The 19,518-nt window shown below is 40.4% G+C and overlaps 1 protein-coding gene across 6 annotated transcripts in view; it reads right to left on the bottom strand.

Moving 5' to 3' along the window:
• The window catches only part of b3gat1a (beta-1,3-glucuronyltransferase 1 (glucuronosyltransferase P) a), an 88,843-nt gene that overhangs the window by 37,982 nt on the left and 31,343 nt on the right, over nt 1-19,518 (bottom strand). The window lies entirely within an intron of this gene.

The raw sequence follows: 19,518 nt of genomic DNA, 5'->3' as shown, positions 1-19,518 counted from the left end.
CATACTATAACAGCCACCGGGTCATCCTCGGTGCTTCGGTGACGGAATTTCTGTCTGCATCTGGACAGCTGTCAGGAGAGATAATCATTGTGTGTATCTATTCCTCTGAGGACTGTGATGAGGTTAAGTTACACACAGCTTGACAGACAGGAAATGGATGAGATTTTTGTTTTTGCCTTCATGGAGTGTGTCTTTCAGGACTACACCCATGTAGCTGACTTCAGCTGAATAATCATTTGGATGTATCATATTTTTGTTAAACAGCATGGTAACCACCTGCACTGCCTTTGAAAAAAAAAAAATATACATCTTTTTTTCCATGTCATTTGTCCAGCCCTCTGGGGGGAAAGATGATAGAACACCTAAGGAAAATGTCCATAAATGATCAAATATGACCAGGTGCACATCTACACTACAATTTGACAATTTATTCAGCCTATCAGCTATTAATAGATGCCTTCCTCTTATGCATGGCCTCTGGGGAGTGTCATTTCAAAATGTCCATTTAGAAGAAATGGGACAAACACACCAGCTGCACTTTTCACTCACTCCACCACAATTCCTCTGCATGGCTCCCCCCAGCTACCGCTCTCCATTATTGATGAGACTTCCTATGTCGGCCTCATCTGCCACAGTGTCGGTTGTACTCGCCTGTGGGCAGCCGCTGTGGTTGTGGAGAGGGACCAGCTGATGCCAGGCGAGAAAAATGAGACAAGGGTCAGGCACATTAACAGCCTATTGACAGGATGCAATGCAGAGGGCACGCACTGTCGCAGGTTTGTTATTGGCCTAATCTAAATTCAATAGGGTTGTCATAAGGGAAGAAAGTAATTATCTCAAAACCACAGGGATTGCCTCCTTCTGGAGGTCCAGCTGACTCACAGATATTAGACCTGAGCCCCAGGTTTTAAAACATGCTCTGTGGTGTCCATTGACTGTATGGACATCATTACAGCTCCCCAAAAGTGAAGCCAAAACATCTAAATCACCCCCTAGTGGCTGGCTGCAGTACAGGTCATAAATCCCGCCCCTTACATGTTAGTGGATGGGACATGAGCCAAATTAAAATATCAAAGTACACGTCAAATACATTTTTCCCAAAGATGGTTTCTGTCATTTTAGGTAGTACTTATCACGCTGATGTTTGTCCGAGTGCTCATTTTTCTGATTAGTTTGTTTTTAATTAGTTATTTGACAATAGAAAAAGGGGGTGTGACGTCATAATTGACAGCTGTGACAGCTGCTCTCAAACTTGTGTCAGGCAGCGGCAGCTGAGGGGGGTGTCCCGCTGGCCGTCATCCCGCCGTCAGCCTGGTTCTAGTGCGCAGACTCTGGCTCCAAACGACATCACACAAGCAAGATGACAAGGAGATATTTTGGCTTCACTTTTGCATAGTGGCAGGAAGTTGAGATGGTCATCCTTATTTATATACAGTCAGCGCTGGTGTGAAATGACAACAACAAAAGGACTACGCCAGAAACATGGAAGCAGAGCTAAGTGAGGAAAAAAAAACAAGCTACAGCTTTAGATTCCCACGCAAGCACGGTCCTCATATGCTTGTTGCTATGTCATTATGATGTGTATCATACATTTCACTGCAATTGCTGTTGAAAGACTAAAAGCCTGTTGTCAGAATAAAGAAAAGTGCTGTTGTCTTTCTTTTCACTGAGACATAAAGAGACTGAATGAAAACATAGGCTGGCATATGAAGTACCCTTGATATAAATGCATTAAATAAACTAAAAAGACAGGAATAAAATTCTTACAGCATTGTCTCCATATTTAGCTTTATGTGTACAGTTATATAAATATAGAGCCTCAGAGCACTAAACTGGAGCACCTTTAGTTATCACTGAAGATCTAAGGCTTCAAATAGACTTCAAATATACTGCGTATAAAACAGAGCAGCCGCATGACATCTATACTGCAGTCATGATGCAAGTTTTTTCTTCAGCACCCACACCATCACATGCAGAAACACTTTCTCCACCTCCATCACACGTTATTGTGCTTTGATTAAGATTGAAAGACCTGCATCCACCTCCTACATGGCAGGCTACAATATATCACCGTACTGTATCACCAATGCTATTGCATGTTGAGGTTCAGTTGAGGTTGCTGTTCAAACCTTGCCAGTACAGTATACCCCTGAATCATAGCAATTTGAGAAATAGTTCTAAGTATATTATCAATAACTCACCAAATAAACAATGCATAAACAAATGATTTATCACTTAGGACATGAACAAAAACGTGGGCAATAAATGAAAATCAAAAAAATATATACTAAACTGCACAAAGGAAATGCATGAAATAATTCAAATAACATAAAAACAGTACAGACTAGGATGTAAACAGATCAGAGTTCAAGTCAAAAAAAACCCCACAAACAAAGAGAAGTTTCTAAAAATATTTTAAAGGACACCAAGTTGCCCAGCAGGTCTTTGCAGCGCTGAGGGACCATGATGGTAAAAGCTCAAACAGCAATAATTGTCAGACTTAGACTGTGGAGCGACCAAAGGAGGCTGAGGATCTCAAGCTGTGCCTGTGCTCATCAGGGGTTAAAAGCTCAGAGATAAAACCAGGCACTTACCCAAAATGTGTCTTTTGTGCTATGCGTAACTATGGTTACTACACCGAATTCAAATTGACTGAGGTGTGCGCAAAGGACACAAGATAGTTTTCAAGATAGATTTTAAATGAGGATGTGTATTAAAAGTCTTTTAAACATTTTATGCAGACATACTATTACCATACTATTTAATCTTTATGTTAAACAGAATGTGAAGTTTACAAACTTTATAAAATCAAGACCATTACCCATGAACTGTGATTGGCTGGCTGAGTGATTGCTATATATCCATATATACTGTATATCCATATCTACAAATTCACACACTGAAAAGGAGGAATTTTTTTTTTTTTTAATAATTCTATAATTTAATGTCCTTATTTTCTCACAGAGGGGCATCACATTGAGGTGCAGCTCTGAATGGCTTTTTCAAACAGCACTTTTTCATCACATTATAAAAAACTGTAAAACAATAACAAGGACTAGATTAATTGTTTAACAGTACTCAAAAACACCTCGGAGAGCAAAATCCAACCTAAGACTAGGAAAATCTTGTTTTCTTTAATACCCCTTAAAGTTACAGCAGTAAATGCAGTTTGTAATGGTGATTTGGCAATTGCAATGCTTATGTAAACACAAAAGACGCATGAAACTTAAGACACTTGCAATTTATTTTGTTTCCATATTCGGATAAAATATTTTCTGATACAGGCAGTTCCTGTGTTTCACTTTTCCTCCTCACTTCAGATGTGACGTTGATCTGTGATGAAGCTTAAAAATTTAGTTCCGCATTTTTCCCAGCTTCTAGAAAGTTCACATTTTGGCGACATCAGGTTTGTACCCGGCAGCAGTGTAATGCATTTCATGAGTCATTAACATCTGCAATGCACTCAAGAACTCCTTCAGGATTGTGTCGGCGCAAACCCCCCGACTTTCAGAGTGTGTGGACTGCAGCAGGCGGATAACGCTGTTTATCCACCGTTCTGTCATGTTCTGCTCTATGACCAGATACTGAACACTTAAACGCTAACACAGGCTAATATATGTGCGTGGGTGTGTGCACGCATTCACACAATTTTCAGATGAGCTCATACTGCATGGCGGGCTGTGGTGGCTCTGTAATGTGGGCTGACCACTGCGACCATGTCAGTCCGTGCATCTGACAGTGATGGATGGAGGACAAAAGAGGAAGACAGAGGATTGGATGGGGAGGGAGCTGAGAAAAAGACTGGAGAGGGTGGTGTCGGTATTGACTGACTTCAAACGTGCTAATGTAACCCATCACAACAGAGATGAGCCTGCACTTACTTTCACACATGCTGTATATTCTGCACATATGCATACATCCATCATCAGGAATAGACGGTGCCTCATGCAGATGTTGAATAAAATAAACATAAAAAAATGTAACTTCCTTCCTTGATGCACTTTTGATTGTGATGTATGTCTCGATACGTACCGACATGTTGCATGAGTTTGGATATACTTTATAATCTAACACAGAGTCTGAAGGAGAAGCTGTGAGAAGCCCTGAAGGAACAATCCTTCCTAAATCTGCTCCCACCAGATGGACCCATCGGGAGCCATGTGCAGGGCAGCAGTATAAAACACACACACACACACACACACACACACACACACACACACACACACACTGTTAAAGTATATGGACCCACACCACTATACAGTACACATACTAGCTCAGTTGCCCACGGCAAGAAAGACATCCACTGCACTATGGGCAGGGAGAAGCACATACTAATTTTCTGCAGAAGTCACTATCATAATAATGTTTTATATGTATCTTTGCATCCTTGGAGGGTTAGACCTAAGCTGGACTACACTCCATGAATTCACCAGGCATACTATAACCCCATCCCTACATCACTTTTACTCTTTTTATGTGTGTGATAGCGATATTCCTCTTTTAATGTATGTATGATGACCACTGAGGAATCATTTCATTGAGTGGAAATACCCCGCTGAGAAAAAACACAAAGCCTGTCCTCTGCTGAATCTTTGATGGTGCATCAGATAATGCCAGAGATAATGACAGGGCTGATGGCCTTTTTTATTCTGAGGACATCTGTCATTTACATGAAAATTGCCAGGTTTGCTATGAAAGAAAAGACATCGTGCCTTTGAGTATGGCTCTATGATTAATTCAGGCATGTCAGTTGGTGAGTAAATGCTTCTTTATTCTCGCATAAGTGGTCAATATTAATAATGCACACGCGGGTCTAAGTTCAGCATCCGTCTTGGCAAAGTTCAACATGGAAGGTTTCACCAGCTGCGCGCGCTTGTCACCACATCCCTTCTTACTCTTTCTTTTCCACAGCAAGCTCGCCTCTCCATCCTTCCTCTCCCTTTCTGTTCCTGGCCCTGAAAGGCGCAGTATGGCTCTGACGCCTATTCTGAGAGAAAGATGTGGCCCATCAGCAGTAATTGGAGGAGCTGTGGTGGTTGGGTTTCTCTAGGAGGCGGCGGCATGATCGATCCCATGGATGGTGGAGGTGGGCAGGCAGGCTGACAGCGCTGCACCCCCCACAGCTCCTGACAGCTCAATGAAGGCCAAGCCGCAGAGCACAGGATGTCCTTTTACAAGAACAATCATCAGGCGTACAGGTCACCATCGAGCCCCCAGAACTCTCAGCCCTCCAGTTAAATCATAATTACCCATTTAGTCGATTATCAGCTTGATAGAAGCACGTTGAATTTAATGTTAGCCTTTCATTATACTCACATTAAAGAATAAAGGAAATGTCAGAGGCTTAATAGCGATGATGTGATGTAATTATCTCCAAGGTGATTTATTTAAAAGATATTTCAGAAATAATCTCTCAACACCCTAATGCATTCTGTGAAGTATACAATATAACTGCGCACTTTGTGCACCGACACAATGAAATAGCATGAGATGTGGATGATGGATGCAGCAGAGACTTCTCACCAGCAAGATCATTGTTATGCTTGTGACAATACGTAGGCTGGTGTCAATATCGCGATCACAGCTATTGGAGAGCAGTCTTTGTTTGTCCCTGTGTACATGGTTTTCTCAAGACCAAAACTATACTGTGCTGAGCTCAGCCTGACCATTGGTTGTCATGGCAACGAGCGGCAGCTGGGACTGATGGCGTGTAACAAAAGCTTGGCAGAGGTTAAATCTAAAGAACTACTTATTTCACTCGCACTTATATCTTTATCCTTATTACTGTCGGACCTAATGTATTACAGTAAGAGAGGTGTGTTGACTCTGTTTAGAACCTGCTGGCAGCTACGACAACAACAGCAAAACATGAAAAGGACAGTCACTGTGACTTTAAAAGATCTTGTTGTCCATTTGCATTTCATTGACTCTGAGGGAATTTAGACAGACTGAAAGAAAGAGAAGACCTATAGAAAATCATATATATATATTTATTGTTTTTTACGCTTTCCTTCCATCCCATATTTCTTTTTTTTTTTTTGCCTTTCTCAATTATCCTTTTCTACTTATTAAGGAGTTCCACATAATATGTTTTTAAAAAAGGATGAAAATAAACTGATACTTCAACACAGACTACCTCAAATTCCAACAGACTTCACATTACAACAACATAACAGTCTATGCAGCGATAGTTCAACTGATAATACACAAAACTGCACCAAATATCAATGAATTGCTCAATTTCTTTACCAAAATCAGGCCTTGTTGTAGGGTTTCAGCCCTGTGACCGGTAATATTGTATCTGCATCAATTCATGTGGCTCTGACCATGACAACACCCCTCCACACCCTGGTTTAAAGCCATAGCTATAAAACCAGTCAGACTATGGCCACAGAGATAACAGGCAATTTTGGCAGGGTCATAGCCTGGATTTAGGATATCTGTTTGGATGTTTTATTACATTTTTTGTATTTGTTTTATATTCAGACCTAACTTGGTCTAATGCTGGCTCAAAACTGGTGGGGAAATACTGAATCCTTTCTTTATGTATTTTTGGTTGACCTTAAAGTATTGAAAATTTTACATTTTGAGACACTCACCATGTATTTGTTTAAAAAGACTGTGCATGATATTCCCTTTGGTTATCTCCCCCAAATTACACCCACAGAGAAAATACAGAATGGAAGCTTCTTCCTAGACTTTAAAATGAACTCTACAAATATTTTTTCTTTCAATAAATGAAACATGGAGTGAGATAATTTTAACTTGTTTCAAGTGTCAGCTATGATCCAAGCATATTTTAGCTGTAAATGCAGTGAAATATGTTTAAAATATGTATAGCATTTCCTCACACCACTGGCAGATTACATTTTTTTTTTACTACTGAGATAAACATTAAAATTACATGGACTGATGGACTTTTTTGTATTGCGGCAGGGGTTCAGAGCAACATTCATCCTCCAGGAGTTAGGAAAATACTTTTGAACAGCCTTCCCTTGACGCTACCGGCTGATCCCCCTCAGGGAGAACTTCTGACAGAGACAGAGGACAGCTAGCAGAAGGTTGGGGCTTTACAGGCAATCCCCCTATAATATTACCCATCTTCCTCTTGCCACACACACCACCACCATCACCAGCACCCACACCATTTCTGGAATTCACTGATCCCTGTGGAGAATTTCTAGCTTGAGCCAGAGCTGCGGAGCTGTACAGGAATAACATCAGCAGCCTGAAGGTGCTGCTGGGTGAATCTCTGTTGGTCTCTGGAGTATAAATAGATAAAAGCTTCTGGTCTTGTCCTACTGGAACATAGCACCACTCTATTTCAAATAATGACAAGAGCTACTCCTGTTTATTTACGTATTTATTAACATTTTTAGAGATGTATTTTTTGCTTTCAATGACCAGCTCAGTCTCACAGAACTTGTGTGAATAGAAACTCTTGGCTCAGTACATCTCTATAGTCCTTTACCCTTGGAGAGGCTGATATGACTGGCCGGTGTTGATATTTTGAGTACCATTACACTAATAGCGCACTCACTTCCAAAGTGAAGCGACCGCAACCTCTCACAAGATGCCTTTCATCTTCACAGCTGTCGCTCAGCCTCCCAGGTCATTTGCAGCTTCTGCAAGGGTTCAATTGATCCCAGAGAGATGGTCAAGGGGGAGTCATTTTTACTCTCAGCTAGCAGGTAGGTAACTGCTGCTGTTTGCACTTGGCAGCTTCGCCTCATGTCTCATCATTACACTGGCAGAATGGTAAGAGCAGCAGTGAGCGTCACCAGACACTTTGGGCAACATTGGAGGTGACGACATGCCCTGGCCTTGGAGTTTAGTTGCCTCTCTGCACTGAATGTTTATGAGCTGCTATTATCACAATTGTGGGAGTCACTGTAGAGAGACAACAACCCTTGCTGTCCTTTCACAGTATCATACTGTATGTGATTATTGTTCACAACACCTATGCTGACCTCAGTGCTTTAGTGTGCATCACAAGAATTATGTAGGTCAGTTACTGGCATGAAAGATCTTTGCTGCTAATGATGCATTGAAATTCATCACTTGTTATCCACACTCTTGACTGTAACACTTGAGCTCATGCCTCACAGTAAGAAGTCGTGGCTAGGCTGCATTATATTTCAGATTTCATTTTCAAATAACTTGCCTTGAAGCTGAAAGAACTTTATTGGGAAATTCCAATGTAATAACTGCAAGGCTTTGATAATGTTTCACTTTTGGTTTTAGCCATGCTAGCAGCAAGGCTCAAGGGATGGTGATGTCAGGCTGTTGGTCGAGTAGTCAATCCACCATTTTGGTCCATTTTGAATCAACAATTGGATGAATTACCATGAAATTTTGTACAGATATTCATGGTGCCCAGAGGATGAAGTCTATGGATGTTGGTGATATGATTTATCATCTAGACATTTTGGGCTTTTAGTGAAATGCGTTGACAACAATTGGACAGATTGCCATGACATTTTGTACAGATATCCATGGTGCCAAGAGGATACATTTCAATGACTTTGGTGATCTTCTCCTGACTTCATATCTAATGGATGGATTGGCACAAAAGTTGGGACAGATGGTTGTGCTTCCCAGACAATGTATAATAGTAATGTAAAGTAATGACTGTGGTTATCCCTTGACTTTTCATCTAGCACCACAATGAGGTTTCCATTACATTCGAATGGAATGTCTCAACATCTCTTGGATGAATTGTCATGAAATTTGTTACACACATTCATTTCCCCCCCAGGATGATATGCAATAACCTTGGTGAGCCCTTAACTTTTCAACAAAGCTCAATCATCAGGTCACATAGTCTCACAAAGCCACTCGCATGATGGTCATCTTGTTCCCATATTTTTGTGCTATCTTTTACAGTAAATTGCAGCCTATTTTCAGTTTACAGAAATGTAATGAGGTGCATGAATGCCTGTTACTTTGGTGAACTTTTCAAGTACCTAAATATGTCTAAGTGTGCTATTGCACTGCAGTGAATGTCACATTAGAGCTGACCACTAATCATGTATCATATTACCCACGTGTTTCACTCCACAGCTGTACCTGACAGTCTGAGCACGCCTGTACCCGCCGGTGCAGTCAAGCAAACAATAAGAAAATCCCTCTAACATGCTCTAACAATTGAATCCTGTGTGAGCTGCAATTATGTGCTACTCCCCGGGGTACTCCTTGACACCCTAAAAAGGTAATATACCTTCTGCTGTAGAACACAATCACATGGTTCACACTCCTAGTCTGCATAATTACAGGAGCTTGGGGAAATTGAAGGGCTCCACTACCCATAAAACTGGGGGCTTAAGTAATCTTAGTGAGAGGGGAGGCATTAAGAAGAACATGGATGTCCTTGTTGGATCAGTGCTGCTGCATAGCTTGGACAACTTGCCACGTGTGGATAAATACATGGTTAACAGTTCCCTCACGGCATCGTCTGACAAGCAGAAGTGTGAGCAGAATGATGACTCCTACACCAAGTTTATATATAACAATGGACTTTATGTAATGCTTGGCTAAAATAACGTACATGTGCAAGTTAGAGATGTAAACACTAATTTCTAGACAAGACAAAAGACTTCTACCTATCTATCTATCTATCTATCTATCTATCTATCTATCGATCTATTATTTACTCAAGACAAGTTTTTACTCAAGTCAAGTTTGGAGACCTGTGATAGAAGCTGCATGAGCAGACAGCGGATTTCTCACTAGATGAATCTCTACTGACAGGTCCGATCAGAACCGAGACAAATGACGAGGCATCCTTCCTCATCTGCCGTCAGCAGGCCTGACAGAGCACTGTCTGCTTCGCTCAGTGCTCTCCCAGGCACTACTTCACATCCGATCAGTGGATTTTGACCTCTGTATTCTTATTACATGATGCTTCCTCCGTAGTCACAACAACACAGGTCATCGTTGGTGACGGCAGCGGGTGTTACGAGTCGAGGTTGCTGAGAGTTACGGGGGCATCTCATCTCGATTTGATGCAGCATACGGTCGCTTGGCGAAGGACACATTTTCTGTCCACTGACTGAGGAGCGGGCAAAATATCATACTTTGCAGAAAGGATGTGGTTGAATCTTTACGTCTGAGAGATTTGATGGTACAGTAGAGTTCATTTATCTGATAGCTGATTCGGCAGCATAGGGAGAGGCTACGGTGTCTAAAACTTTTCAAAATGTGTAGCCCAGCACATTTTATGCTCCCCCCAGGATCTATTTGCTGAAAGTCTTTTAAAAGGCCTTTTGCAAACCTGTCAAATGGATTTTACCATTTCATAACAAGGCTTCTACTCTATATAATCTTGAAAAAAAATCATAAAAATGCACCCTGTGGGGATTGTTGAGAGATCTGTTAATTGATTTGATACACTGTGGGGACTGCCGGTCGAGACCTTTGTTCTTGGCATCAACGTATAGGTTTTTGTCAGATGGGTGATCTCTGGACTGCGAGCCATTAAAGCCACGCTCAAAGTGATCAAACCCAGAAGACAGATCATCATTTGTGCTCAAAGCCACCTTTCCTTTGCCTGCTTTCCTGGAGAGCCTGCCTCAGAAAATGACTGTATTGGTTTCTTTGTTCCTTTCATTTAATTGCTGCAGAGCTGCAATACGTCAGCTTGGTCTTTAGGAAGAAACTGCTTCTGTCTCACTTGCAGGATGAGGTTTTCCTGCCATTACGAAGATCCTCATTCTACAGTAATTGCAAGTATTTCGTGAGACAGCAGCTCTAATGAAGGGAGGGATATGCCGACATAGCAGATCACATTACAAACATTGGAGGTAGAAATGTGGTGTAATTACTGCCTGGGATAAAAAAAAGGGAGCTTGTTGGATGTATTTCAGAGGTAAAGAGTCTATCTGCAAAGTGTCGATGTTAGAAAAGATAAATCATATGATCAGCATATTTTACTGAACAGATTAATAGCAAGAGAGATTTCAATTTTGATTATCTTACTGAATCCAATTACCTATCCACTGTGCACCTCACATGCATTTTCCACCCTTTACTTTCATCCAAATACATTTGAATAATTGTACAGTATGAATGCATGAGAATATACAGCATGCATATATATGGACATGCAGTATGTATTTATAAGTCTAGCGTGTCCAGGTATGTCTTCAGTGGTTAAGTGTTGTAGGAGAGTAACCTCTATTTAGGAAATGACCTGTCACACCGAGACTTCATGTTCAGTGAAGCTCCCTGTGGACACTCAACCATGCGCAACACTCGCTTAAGGCAAAAAAAGAAGAAGAAATAAAAAAAATAAAAAAAAGGCTTTATGAAGTGACTGATAGGATGTACTGTGGCGGTGGCTATGAGACCTAGAATTCTCCACAGTGTTACTGCAGAAAAACTGGCCTCAGTGTGAACGACTGACATTGAATTGGAGGGCATGGAGGTCTAAAGCTTACTCTTTTATCTGATCTCAAAGGGGTAACTGTGGTGTTCGGCCTCCATTTCCGAATTTTTTGTGCCTGCAGCACATAGTGGAAACATTTATCAGCAGGTAAGGAGTGTACTCCTTCCAATATAATACAGTCTGCTCACACATACTTAAGCTTGGCAAACACATGAACTTTAAATTTCTTGCAACAGAAGCATTTTCCTGTCATTTCCAAGGGTTTGGGAAACTTACTTTGAAAATTTTACCTTGAACATTTTGAAAACAACTGACAGGCTGCAGTTGCAAGGGAGTCTAGTTATCAGTTTTGATTTCAAACTTTTCTCTGTGAAAGTGAAAATGAGAGGCAACCTGAAAAGCATACAAAGTTATTGTTAAGATGCACAACAGGAGTGAAAATGAGAGGGTCTGCAGGCAACTAACAAACAACTGGAGTTTTCGATCAGTTTCAAATCACTCTGAGATACATTTCATCTTATGAAGAAAGATTGGCTCCTCTCAGCTGGTTTCCTCTTCCCAATACTAGATTGCACTACACTGCAGTTGTTTTTATGCACATTATAAAACTGTGCAGTCATCAACAAAAAAAGAGAAAAAAATGAAATGCTTCCAAAAACAGAATCTTAACACTAAAGTGCAACATTATGGTCAGAAAGTACTGTATGATGTAAATGCTGTGTCATACATTGTTAATGATAATGCAGTTTCTTAATAATCTTTATCAAACAAAACAGAGCCAAGCACAAAATTCAATTAAACTAAACAAATTTCTCAAATCCAATAAATTTCCATATGAAGCTACACAGCTGTGAGCACTAAGCACAAAGTGCAATTAAACAGCTCTGTCTCAGTAAACAAAGCTAAATTTGCATCAAAGGCAATATATCCACTGTGATTATTTACAACCCTGAGCACTCAGCAAAAATCAATAACATGTGCAAACATCAGACCAAACAAGATTTGCAAATCAGTCTTCATAAAACAAATGCAGAGGGAAAAAAAATATCTTATAACTACACAGAGACACATCACAGCCACTGGTGATAAGAATTATAAAATTATCTTGGGAAGTTTAAGAGTTTTTATGGATTCCTTTGCATTTGGGGCACGGATGGCTTAAGCTGCAAAATGAAAGTCAGAGTCAAAGTCAGTTCATAATTAAGCCAGTGTGTGTATGTGTGTGTGTGTGTGTATGTGTGTGTGCGTGCATGATGTATGTCCTTGAGTGTGTGAGTATGTGCATGTGCACACACAGCTCCTCTCTTGACATGTAAATGGAGGCGGATCAGCTCAGCCTTTGTGAAGCCAGAGACACTGACAAGTTTTATCCCTCAAATATAAATTTAAACCTTTATTAATCAATATTTTGAACGCTGGGTAAAATTACTGAAATTACTAATGTGAAAAGGTTGCTCATAATGCCAAAAATAAGAATTATCAGCCAGTAGTTCTCTTCTCTCCTCTACTTCATTATTAAGGTTTTATTCTAAATGACCCTAACCCCTGTTGGGAGACATTTTCAGCAAAGCAGCTCTGAAAAACCTACTGTACGCTATTTGCCCAGACGGTCTGCTTTTGACAAGGTACTAATTTTGTTTGTCTGACTACTTGCATCACAAGTTAGCATCCAGTAGTTGGTGGAGACTATAGCACAGCTACAAATAAACTGAGTATTGGACTGACATTCCTCAGTGGACCAGAAAAACGACTCCCAATTATCTGCCTGCTGAATGTGAAAGTGGGCAATTGTTTGACTAGGTCAACAGCAGCCACCCTGTAAATAAAAATATAAAATATGCAGACAATTATACAGATAAAAGTATAATAGAATCGAGTTTGAGTGTTGAGCTGTCACGGAGCATGATGGAGATACTCTCACAAGGTAAAGCTATAAGAAAGACTGCCAACCAAGACTGATAAACAGCACATTAAATACGCTATAAAATGCCATAGCGATGGAAATCTTCATTTTACGGTAAATATTTGTAAATTTAAGAGGCATGAAGAATTGAAAATGTGACTAACACATGACTGATGAGAATCCACACAGTAGCTGTAATAACAATGGTGAGCAAGACAAATAAACGGACTGCTCCCTCATCAATCACAAACAAGGTGCCCTTGGATAAGATATGTAAGTGATAATGGAGTGTCTCCCTTTTGCTGTTCTGTGCTATTTCTTGGTGCATGATACAAATATTGACAGACCAACAAGATTTAAACTATGTAGCTTTTAGTGAACATGAGATACTCTCTATTGCTTGTCTGTGCATACAGCAACTGAATTGAACATCATACATTTCAATCTTCGTGGCCTCATTCTCTGTGTGTGGACGTGCAATGTGTTGGATGGAGCTCTTGGAGCACTAAGGAAATGTTGTAGTTTTACAGTATGTAACACTTCGACAGCTTCTATGCTGCTGTTTCACAATGTACAATCTAATTTCCAGGCAGAGCCACATTTGTCTGGTGGTAAAGAAAGCCATAAAGCCCCTTGAATGATCACTTTTTTTCCAAAATGTATTTATGAGCTATATGAAACTGTTACATAAATGTGTAAAATGGACAGTTTTATAAGGTTTAGCAGTTAATTCAATACAGTAATCTGTCTTCTGAGGGTATACAAATATATAGAGAGCAAATTATTATTTTTGAGCAAAGGTTTAAAAGTGGCTCCGCTACATTTCAAATCTGTTACTGCTCAGTGTAGCGCACATAATAGGTGAATTAGGATATTTAAAAAAGCAATCATTTTTCAGAGGACTTTACAGCGTTCTGAAAGGAAAGTGCATTATTCCTGTTTCCTGGCTAGACGTGTAACTTAATGGGTCTTTTCTTCCCCTCTGACCAGCGCACTCTCCTCCCATTTCAACAGACTTCTAACAACATGAATCGGAGCCTCCAGTTGATACGGGGCTTCAAATAGAATCATTTCTCCCTACTGCCTGCTTCCTTACGGTTCTAAATACAAAATGTGATTTACATAGATAAGTCTCCATGGACACAAGTCTCCGCAGCCTCCTTCAGCCACATCTGTCTCATTCTCACTGCACACTTTTAAGTACCAATTTGAAGCGTTATTGAACCGAGCTTAAAGTGCAAAGAGCAATTTGTCATGCAATTCACTGCTGAAGACAAAAAAGTTCAGAGGCGTTTTATGAACTGTAAGCATAATAAGTGTCCAGGGGAGAACATATGGATCAAATATAAGCGGTCTCTCCTGTTTGACCAAGCTGGGACTTCTTCCAGAGCTCCTACCCTTCTCACCCCCCCAGGAGGTGCTCATTTGTCACTGAGGCCACCAGACCCGAAGAGGTTGTCTGGTTTTGATGAATGGAGTGAGGGCCTCTGTCCTTAGTCCGCCATCCATCAGCTTCTGTGGATGTACAGCACAAAAGACAGACAAGTCTTGCTGGACAGGCTGCAGCTCTGGTAGAGCTCTGGCACCATGTCCAATATGGACAGGACCAGATTCTTAGAGTTTTAAAGGGGATGTAACATGCTTTTTGTGATTTTCTGTCATTTATATACTGTTTTAATGTCGGATGTCTATGTTACGCCTGGGACACACTGGATGCGTGAACCTCAGCAGTGCGTGTGCGTCGCTGAACTGCTGCGTCTCTCACGCTTGTAGCGCCCACACTGGAAGCGTGTCTGCTGCGGTGCTTCTGCCACTGGCAGCCCTATCTTTCTATCGTGGTCCCTGTCTATTTCTGCTGAGAACCGCGCGTCACACGGAGAAAATAGGCGAGACCTCGAATCTCTAGATGAAGCAACGCAGCAGCTGCTCTAACCTGTTAACATGGGCGCCGAAATGAAAAGCATGAAAAGCACACGCGCTGCTCACGCATCCAGTGTGTCCCAGGGGTTAAACATGGTCAAAGTCCCAAAACATGAGGTGAACATGTAAAAATGCTCTGCAAGTCAAAAGTTACCACACTTTCCCATTGAACCGACATTATATCGTTTGTGCATGACCAGAAATGGCTCTTTGTTCTGTAGCCTTTGATGCTAAGGTTGCTCCATGGGTTGTCCACTCACATATTTCATCAGATCTCTGCTCGAACAGTATTAGTTTATCGAGTATTATAGTAAATGTATTTGAGACGTCTCTATTTCGATTAGAGAACGAGAAAAAGAAGCAAAATCCTACTAAAACTGTTTGTTTAAGTATCCTCCAGAAGCTACCAAATCAGAACAGAGTGGGCTCATCAGGAGTGGGGCCTTAAAGAGACAGGATATTCCAGGAGATCATGTTAGCCCAAGTGATGCATTTATCAATGCTCACTTGTATAAATTTCCATGTTTGTCGAGGAAAAAGTTAAATACAAGCTGTACTACCCTATGTCACTGATGACTGATCTTCTGGTAATTTGTGGAACAGGCTCCGCTTTTTAAAAAAGTGCACCAACGGAAGCAAGTGAATTAGGATTAATGTTATGTGGAGTAATCTGAAAAGGATGAAATCTACAAAAGACAACAATCATGCTGGCCAGTTTTTATATTCTGTCAGATACTTCCTTTTTGCAGGAAAGGTAGCAGACATTTTTCACCAACAGTACGACAGGTTTTGAGAACATGTCATTTTATATAAGTTAGTTTTTCATATCTTTGTTTAGCTGGCAGCGGCTCTAAGCCAGTGGTGGAAAGTAACAAGGTACATTTACTCAAGTACTGTACTTAAGTATAGTTTTGAGGTACATGTACTTTACTTGAGTATTTCCATTTGATGCTACTTTATACTTCCACAACACTACATTTCAGACAGAAATATTGTACTTTCTACTCCACTACATTTATTTGACAGCTTTAGTTACTATTCAGATGAAAATTTGACACAATGGATAATATAACAAGCTTTTAAAACACAACACATTGTTGAAGATTAAACCAGTGGTTTCCAATGTTTTTGGCTTTTGACATCTTACAAAAAGTAGTGTGTAGTCGAGGTCACATTTCAGATGTTTATGAGTGGTTAACAGCTCCACCAAATAGTGATTTTTCCCTCTAAACTTCTCACATGGTTTCATTTCAATAAAAGTTCAAATGATCCAATATTTCAACAACAATCAAAGATTAGGGAAAAGTCAAAAAAACAAAAACAGATTTGTGTATCGGAATTTTGTTTTTTTCTTCTCTCCTCCCATTAATCATCTGATGACCTCTCAGATTTATCTGGTGACCCTTTGGAGGGGCCAGGCCCCTAGGTTGGGAACCACTGGACTAAACTAGCTAACTGTACATAAAGTAGTTCAAACTAGCTCCACCTCCAGCAGCTACAACAGTAACATTCTGCTCAAACACTGATGCTTCAGTATTAATAATCTAATGATGTCATGTATAATAATATATCTGTCAGAGGGATGAAACCACTACTTTTACTGCAATACTTTGACTACATCAAGCTGCTAATACTTATGTACTTTTACTTAACTAGGATTTTTCATGCAGGACTTTCACTTGTAATGGAGTATTTTTACATTGCTGTAATGGTACTTTTACTTAAGTAAAGGATCTGAATACTTCTTCCAACACTGCTCTAAACATATGTCAGGAGTTGAGTGGCAAAGATTTTCTCAGGGAAATGTTACTCAAAATAACTATACAAGCTTTCAGATAAAAATTTCACAGAATCTGTCAGATTGGGGTCCTGTGATGGAAAGTTTGTGACAGCTCAGACTTGGATATTTCAGGTCTGTGCAGACTTTAAGTCTCTTGGTCTTTGGACACACTGGCCCTGCACACTCAACCTCTCTTCAAGTGTCAAATATAAGTCAAGATTACATACTAGCTGCACAGCTTTGACAGCAGTTTCAATAAAAAATGGAGCCCAGATGTGTTTTGCAGCTGCAGCGGTTGAAGAAATCCTAACGCATCAGAAGTCTATTCTCATAGGGAACAGAAGAGCACAAATGAGGCTCTCATCTCTTCTCCCTCTTTCAGCACTGGAGCTGCTGAGCATCCCGGCTTATGTTACGTGTTTCTCACACCTTTGGGAAATGAATGCAGTACTGTAAATGTAATTTAGATTAATGCATCATAATCTATAGACAACATGGCAATCCCTTAATAATAAAAAAGCTGTGAAAAAAAATAATATAAATTTCTCTGAGCTTGTTATTCTGAAACTTCTGAAACAGAGGATTACTTGTGGATGGCACTTCATTTTCAACTTGAAATGTGTAAGCTTTCTTTTGGATTTCATGCATCTACAATTAGCTATAAATCCATAGACAAATTGCCTTTCTTCTCCCTCGATGAGAAGCGATACCATCTCTCCTTTATCTCCCAAATGAGGCAATGGAATGGACCCTGTCTATCTCCCTGGCATGACATTGAATTAACCTCTCACATACTAGCAAAGGTTCATCTGCAGATAAGGTTACTCTCTACTCCTCCCTATGCCCGAGTAATAGGGTCTGGGCGTATTGCCTCTTGTCTGTTCATCCCCTGCTTCAGCTATGTCTTCCTAACGCCAGACTATGTTGCAATTACATTATGTCCCAGTGAAATCAGGGATGCCTGTGTCAAGGTGATACCATGTGAGAAAACACCTGCATGTTCACAATGACCTCCAACAGCAGTGCACAGGAGGCTCAGCAGCTGACACTGTGTCTTGAATCAACCTCAGCGCTTTCAGGCAGAACGGAGGCCCATACACACTGCTGGTCTTATTGAAAGGCTGGATGGATGTAGGTTGATGCCCTGGAGAAAAGAAATGGCTCAGGTGGTCTTTAGAAGCAGGCATTCTTTTACAGAATAAAGACATTGTGTGTGGCATCTCTTAACCTTGAGATGTTACCTTGGGCAAATAGATTTGAGTTAACATTTCCTGTCATAATTCGACGGTGAGAAAACTCTGTGTTTGTATCTCTGTAGGCTACGTGCTGTGTTTGCTAATCTGAGCCGGAGGAAAATGTTCATCCTTTGTCTTTTTTCTTCCTTTGTACCATCAGGGATTTTTGATAAAGGGATATCCTCTCATGCCATGCTCTCACAATACCATACAGTCACTGCTTGCAGAATAAACACTGTTTTGAGGGCTTATTTGTTTTTTATTGTCTTGATTGGGATATAGGTGCACATTTCACAGCCTGCCTCATATTTATTATCAATGTTATCTTTGATCACTCTTGTGTAGGTGTTAGTGACTCATGACTGCACAATTATGAAAAAGAGAGGTTACACAAATGTGACAGGGCACCACACTAAATAGAAATAGTCAGGTTCAGGATGAGACACATTAAAACAATGAGTCATTAGTGTTTAGAATCAGTCAAAAAAACCATAAAGCTTGAACAGTTTTTTTTCCATGTGATTTTTAACAGCTTTCATTAGCATAAGGCTCATTTAGCTCAATATATACATGAACAAACCTAAATCACTGGATGCATCACATTTAATTTTATTGTATAGACACTCTTAATCGTTCATTTCATACCTATGCTACAATTTGGCTGAAAAATATTCTGTTATATTCTAGTTAGATCCCAGTGAGCTCTCAACAACACTAATTACCTCTGCCTGTCACCGATAAGAAAAAGTGTGAATAGGATTTTATCGATTGGGCGGTTAACAAAGCAGAATGCTGTTGCATGTCTCCAGAGATGACAGGGTGTCTCTAAAACTGGTTCTATAATGTTGCACTGACTTAATGATCAATACTGTATTTGTATTTGAGTGTCTGGCACTTCTTTCTTGTGTTCTTGCTTGAGAAAATCATAACACATTGGAGCATTTCACATTATGCCCGCCTGCTGCCATAAGATCGGTTTATGCGAAGCTACTTTGGGCACAGCGCACTTATCAGATTTGTGTGAAGCTTAACGCCAGCCACACTTTAAAGGATACCCTTTCCTCTTTATTTAAATGGCTTAAACCTTCTTAGATTTAGCCCCCCTGGCTGACGTAGCCTGTCGCTATCGCTGGGTGCAGCCTCACTAACCTCTCATTACACAGCTTTGAGGACAAACCAAAGCACCAAGACTCAACAGAAATTTTAAGATTCATTTAAGCAGCTGTATGGCAACACGAGGTACACAGTATTAGGTCATGCAGTTTCTCCAACAAGTCCTCCAAATTAAACAACC

Source organism: Thunnus thynnus, chromosome 7 (genome assembly GCF_963924715.1).
Source record: "Thunnus thynnus chromosome 7, fThuThy2.1, whole genome shotgun sequence".
Classification (NCBI taxonomy): Eukaryota; Metazoa; Chordata; class Actinopteri; order Scombriformes; family Scombridae; genus Thunnus; species Thunnus thynnus.
The sequence above is the reverse complement of the archived record's forward strand: the minus strand, read 5'-3'. Positions and strand labels throughout refer to the sequence as shown.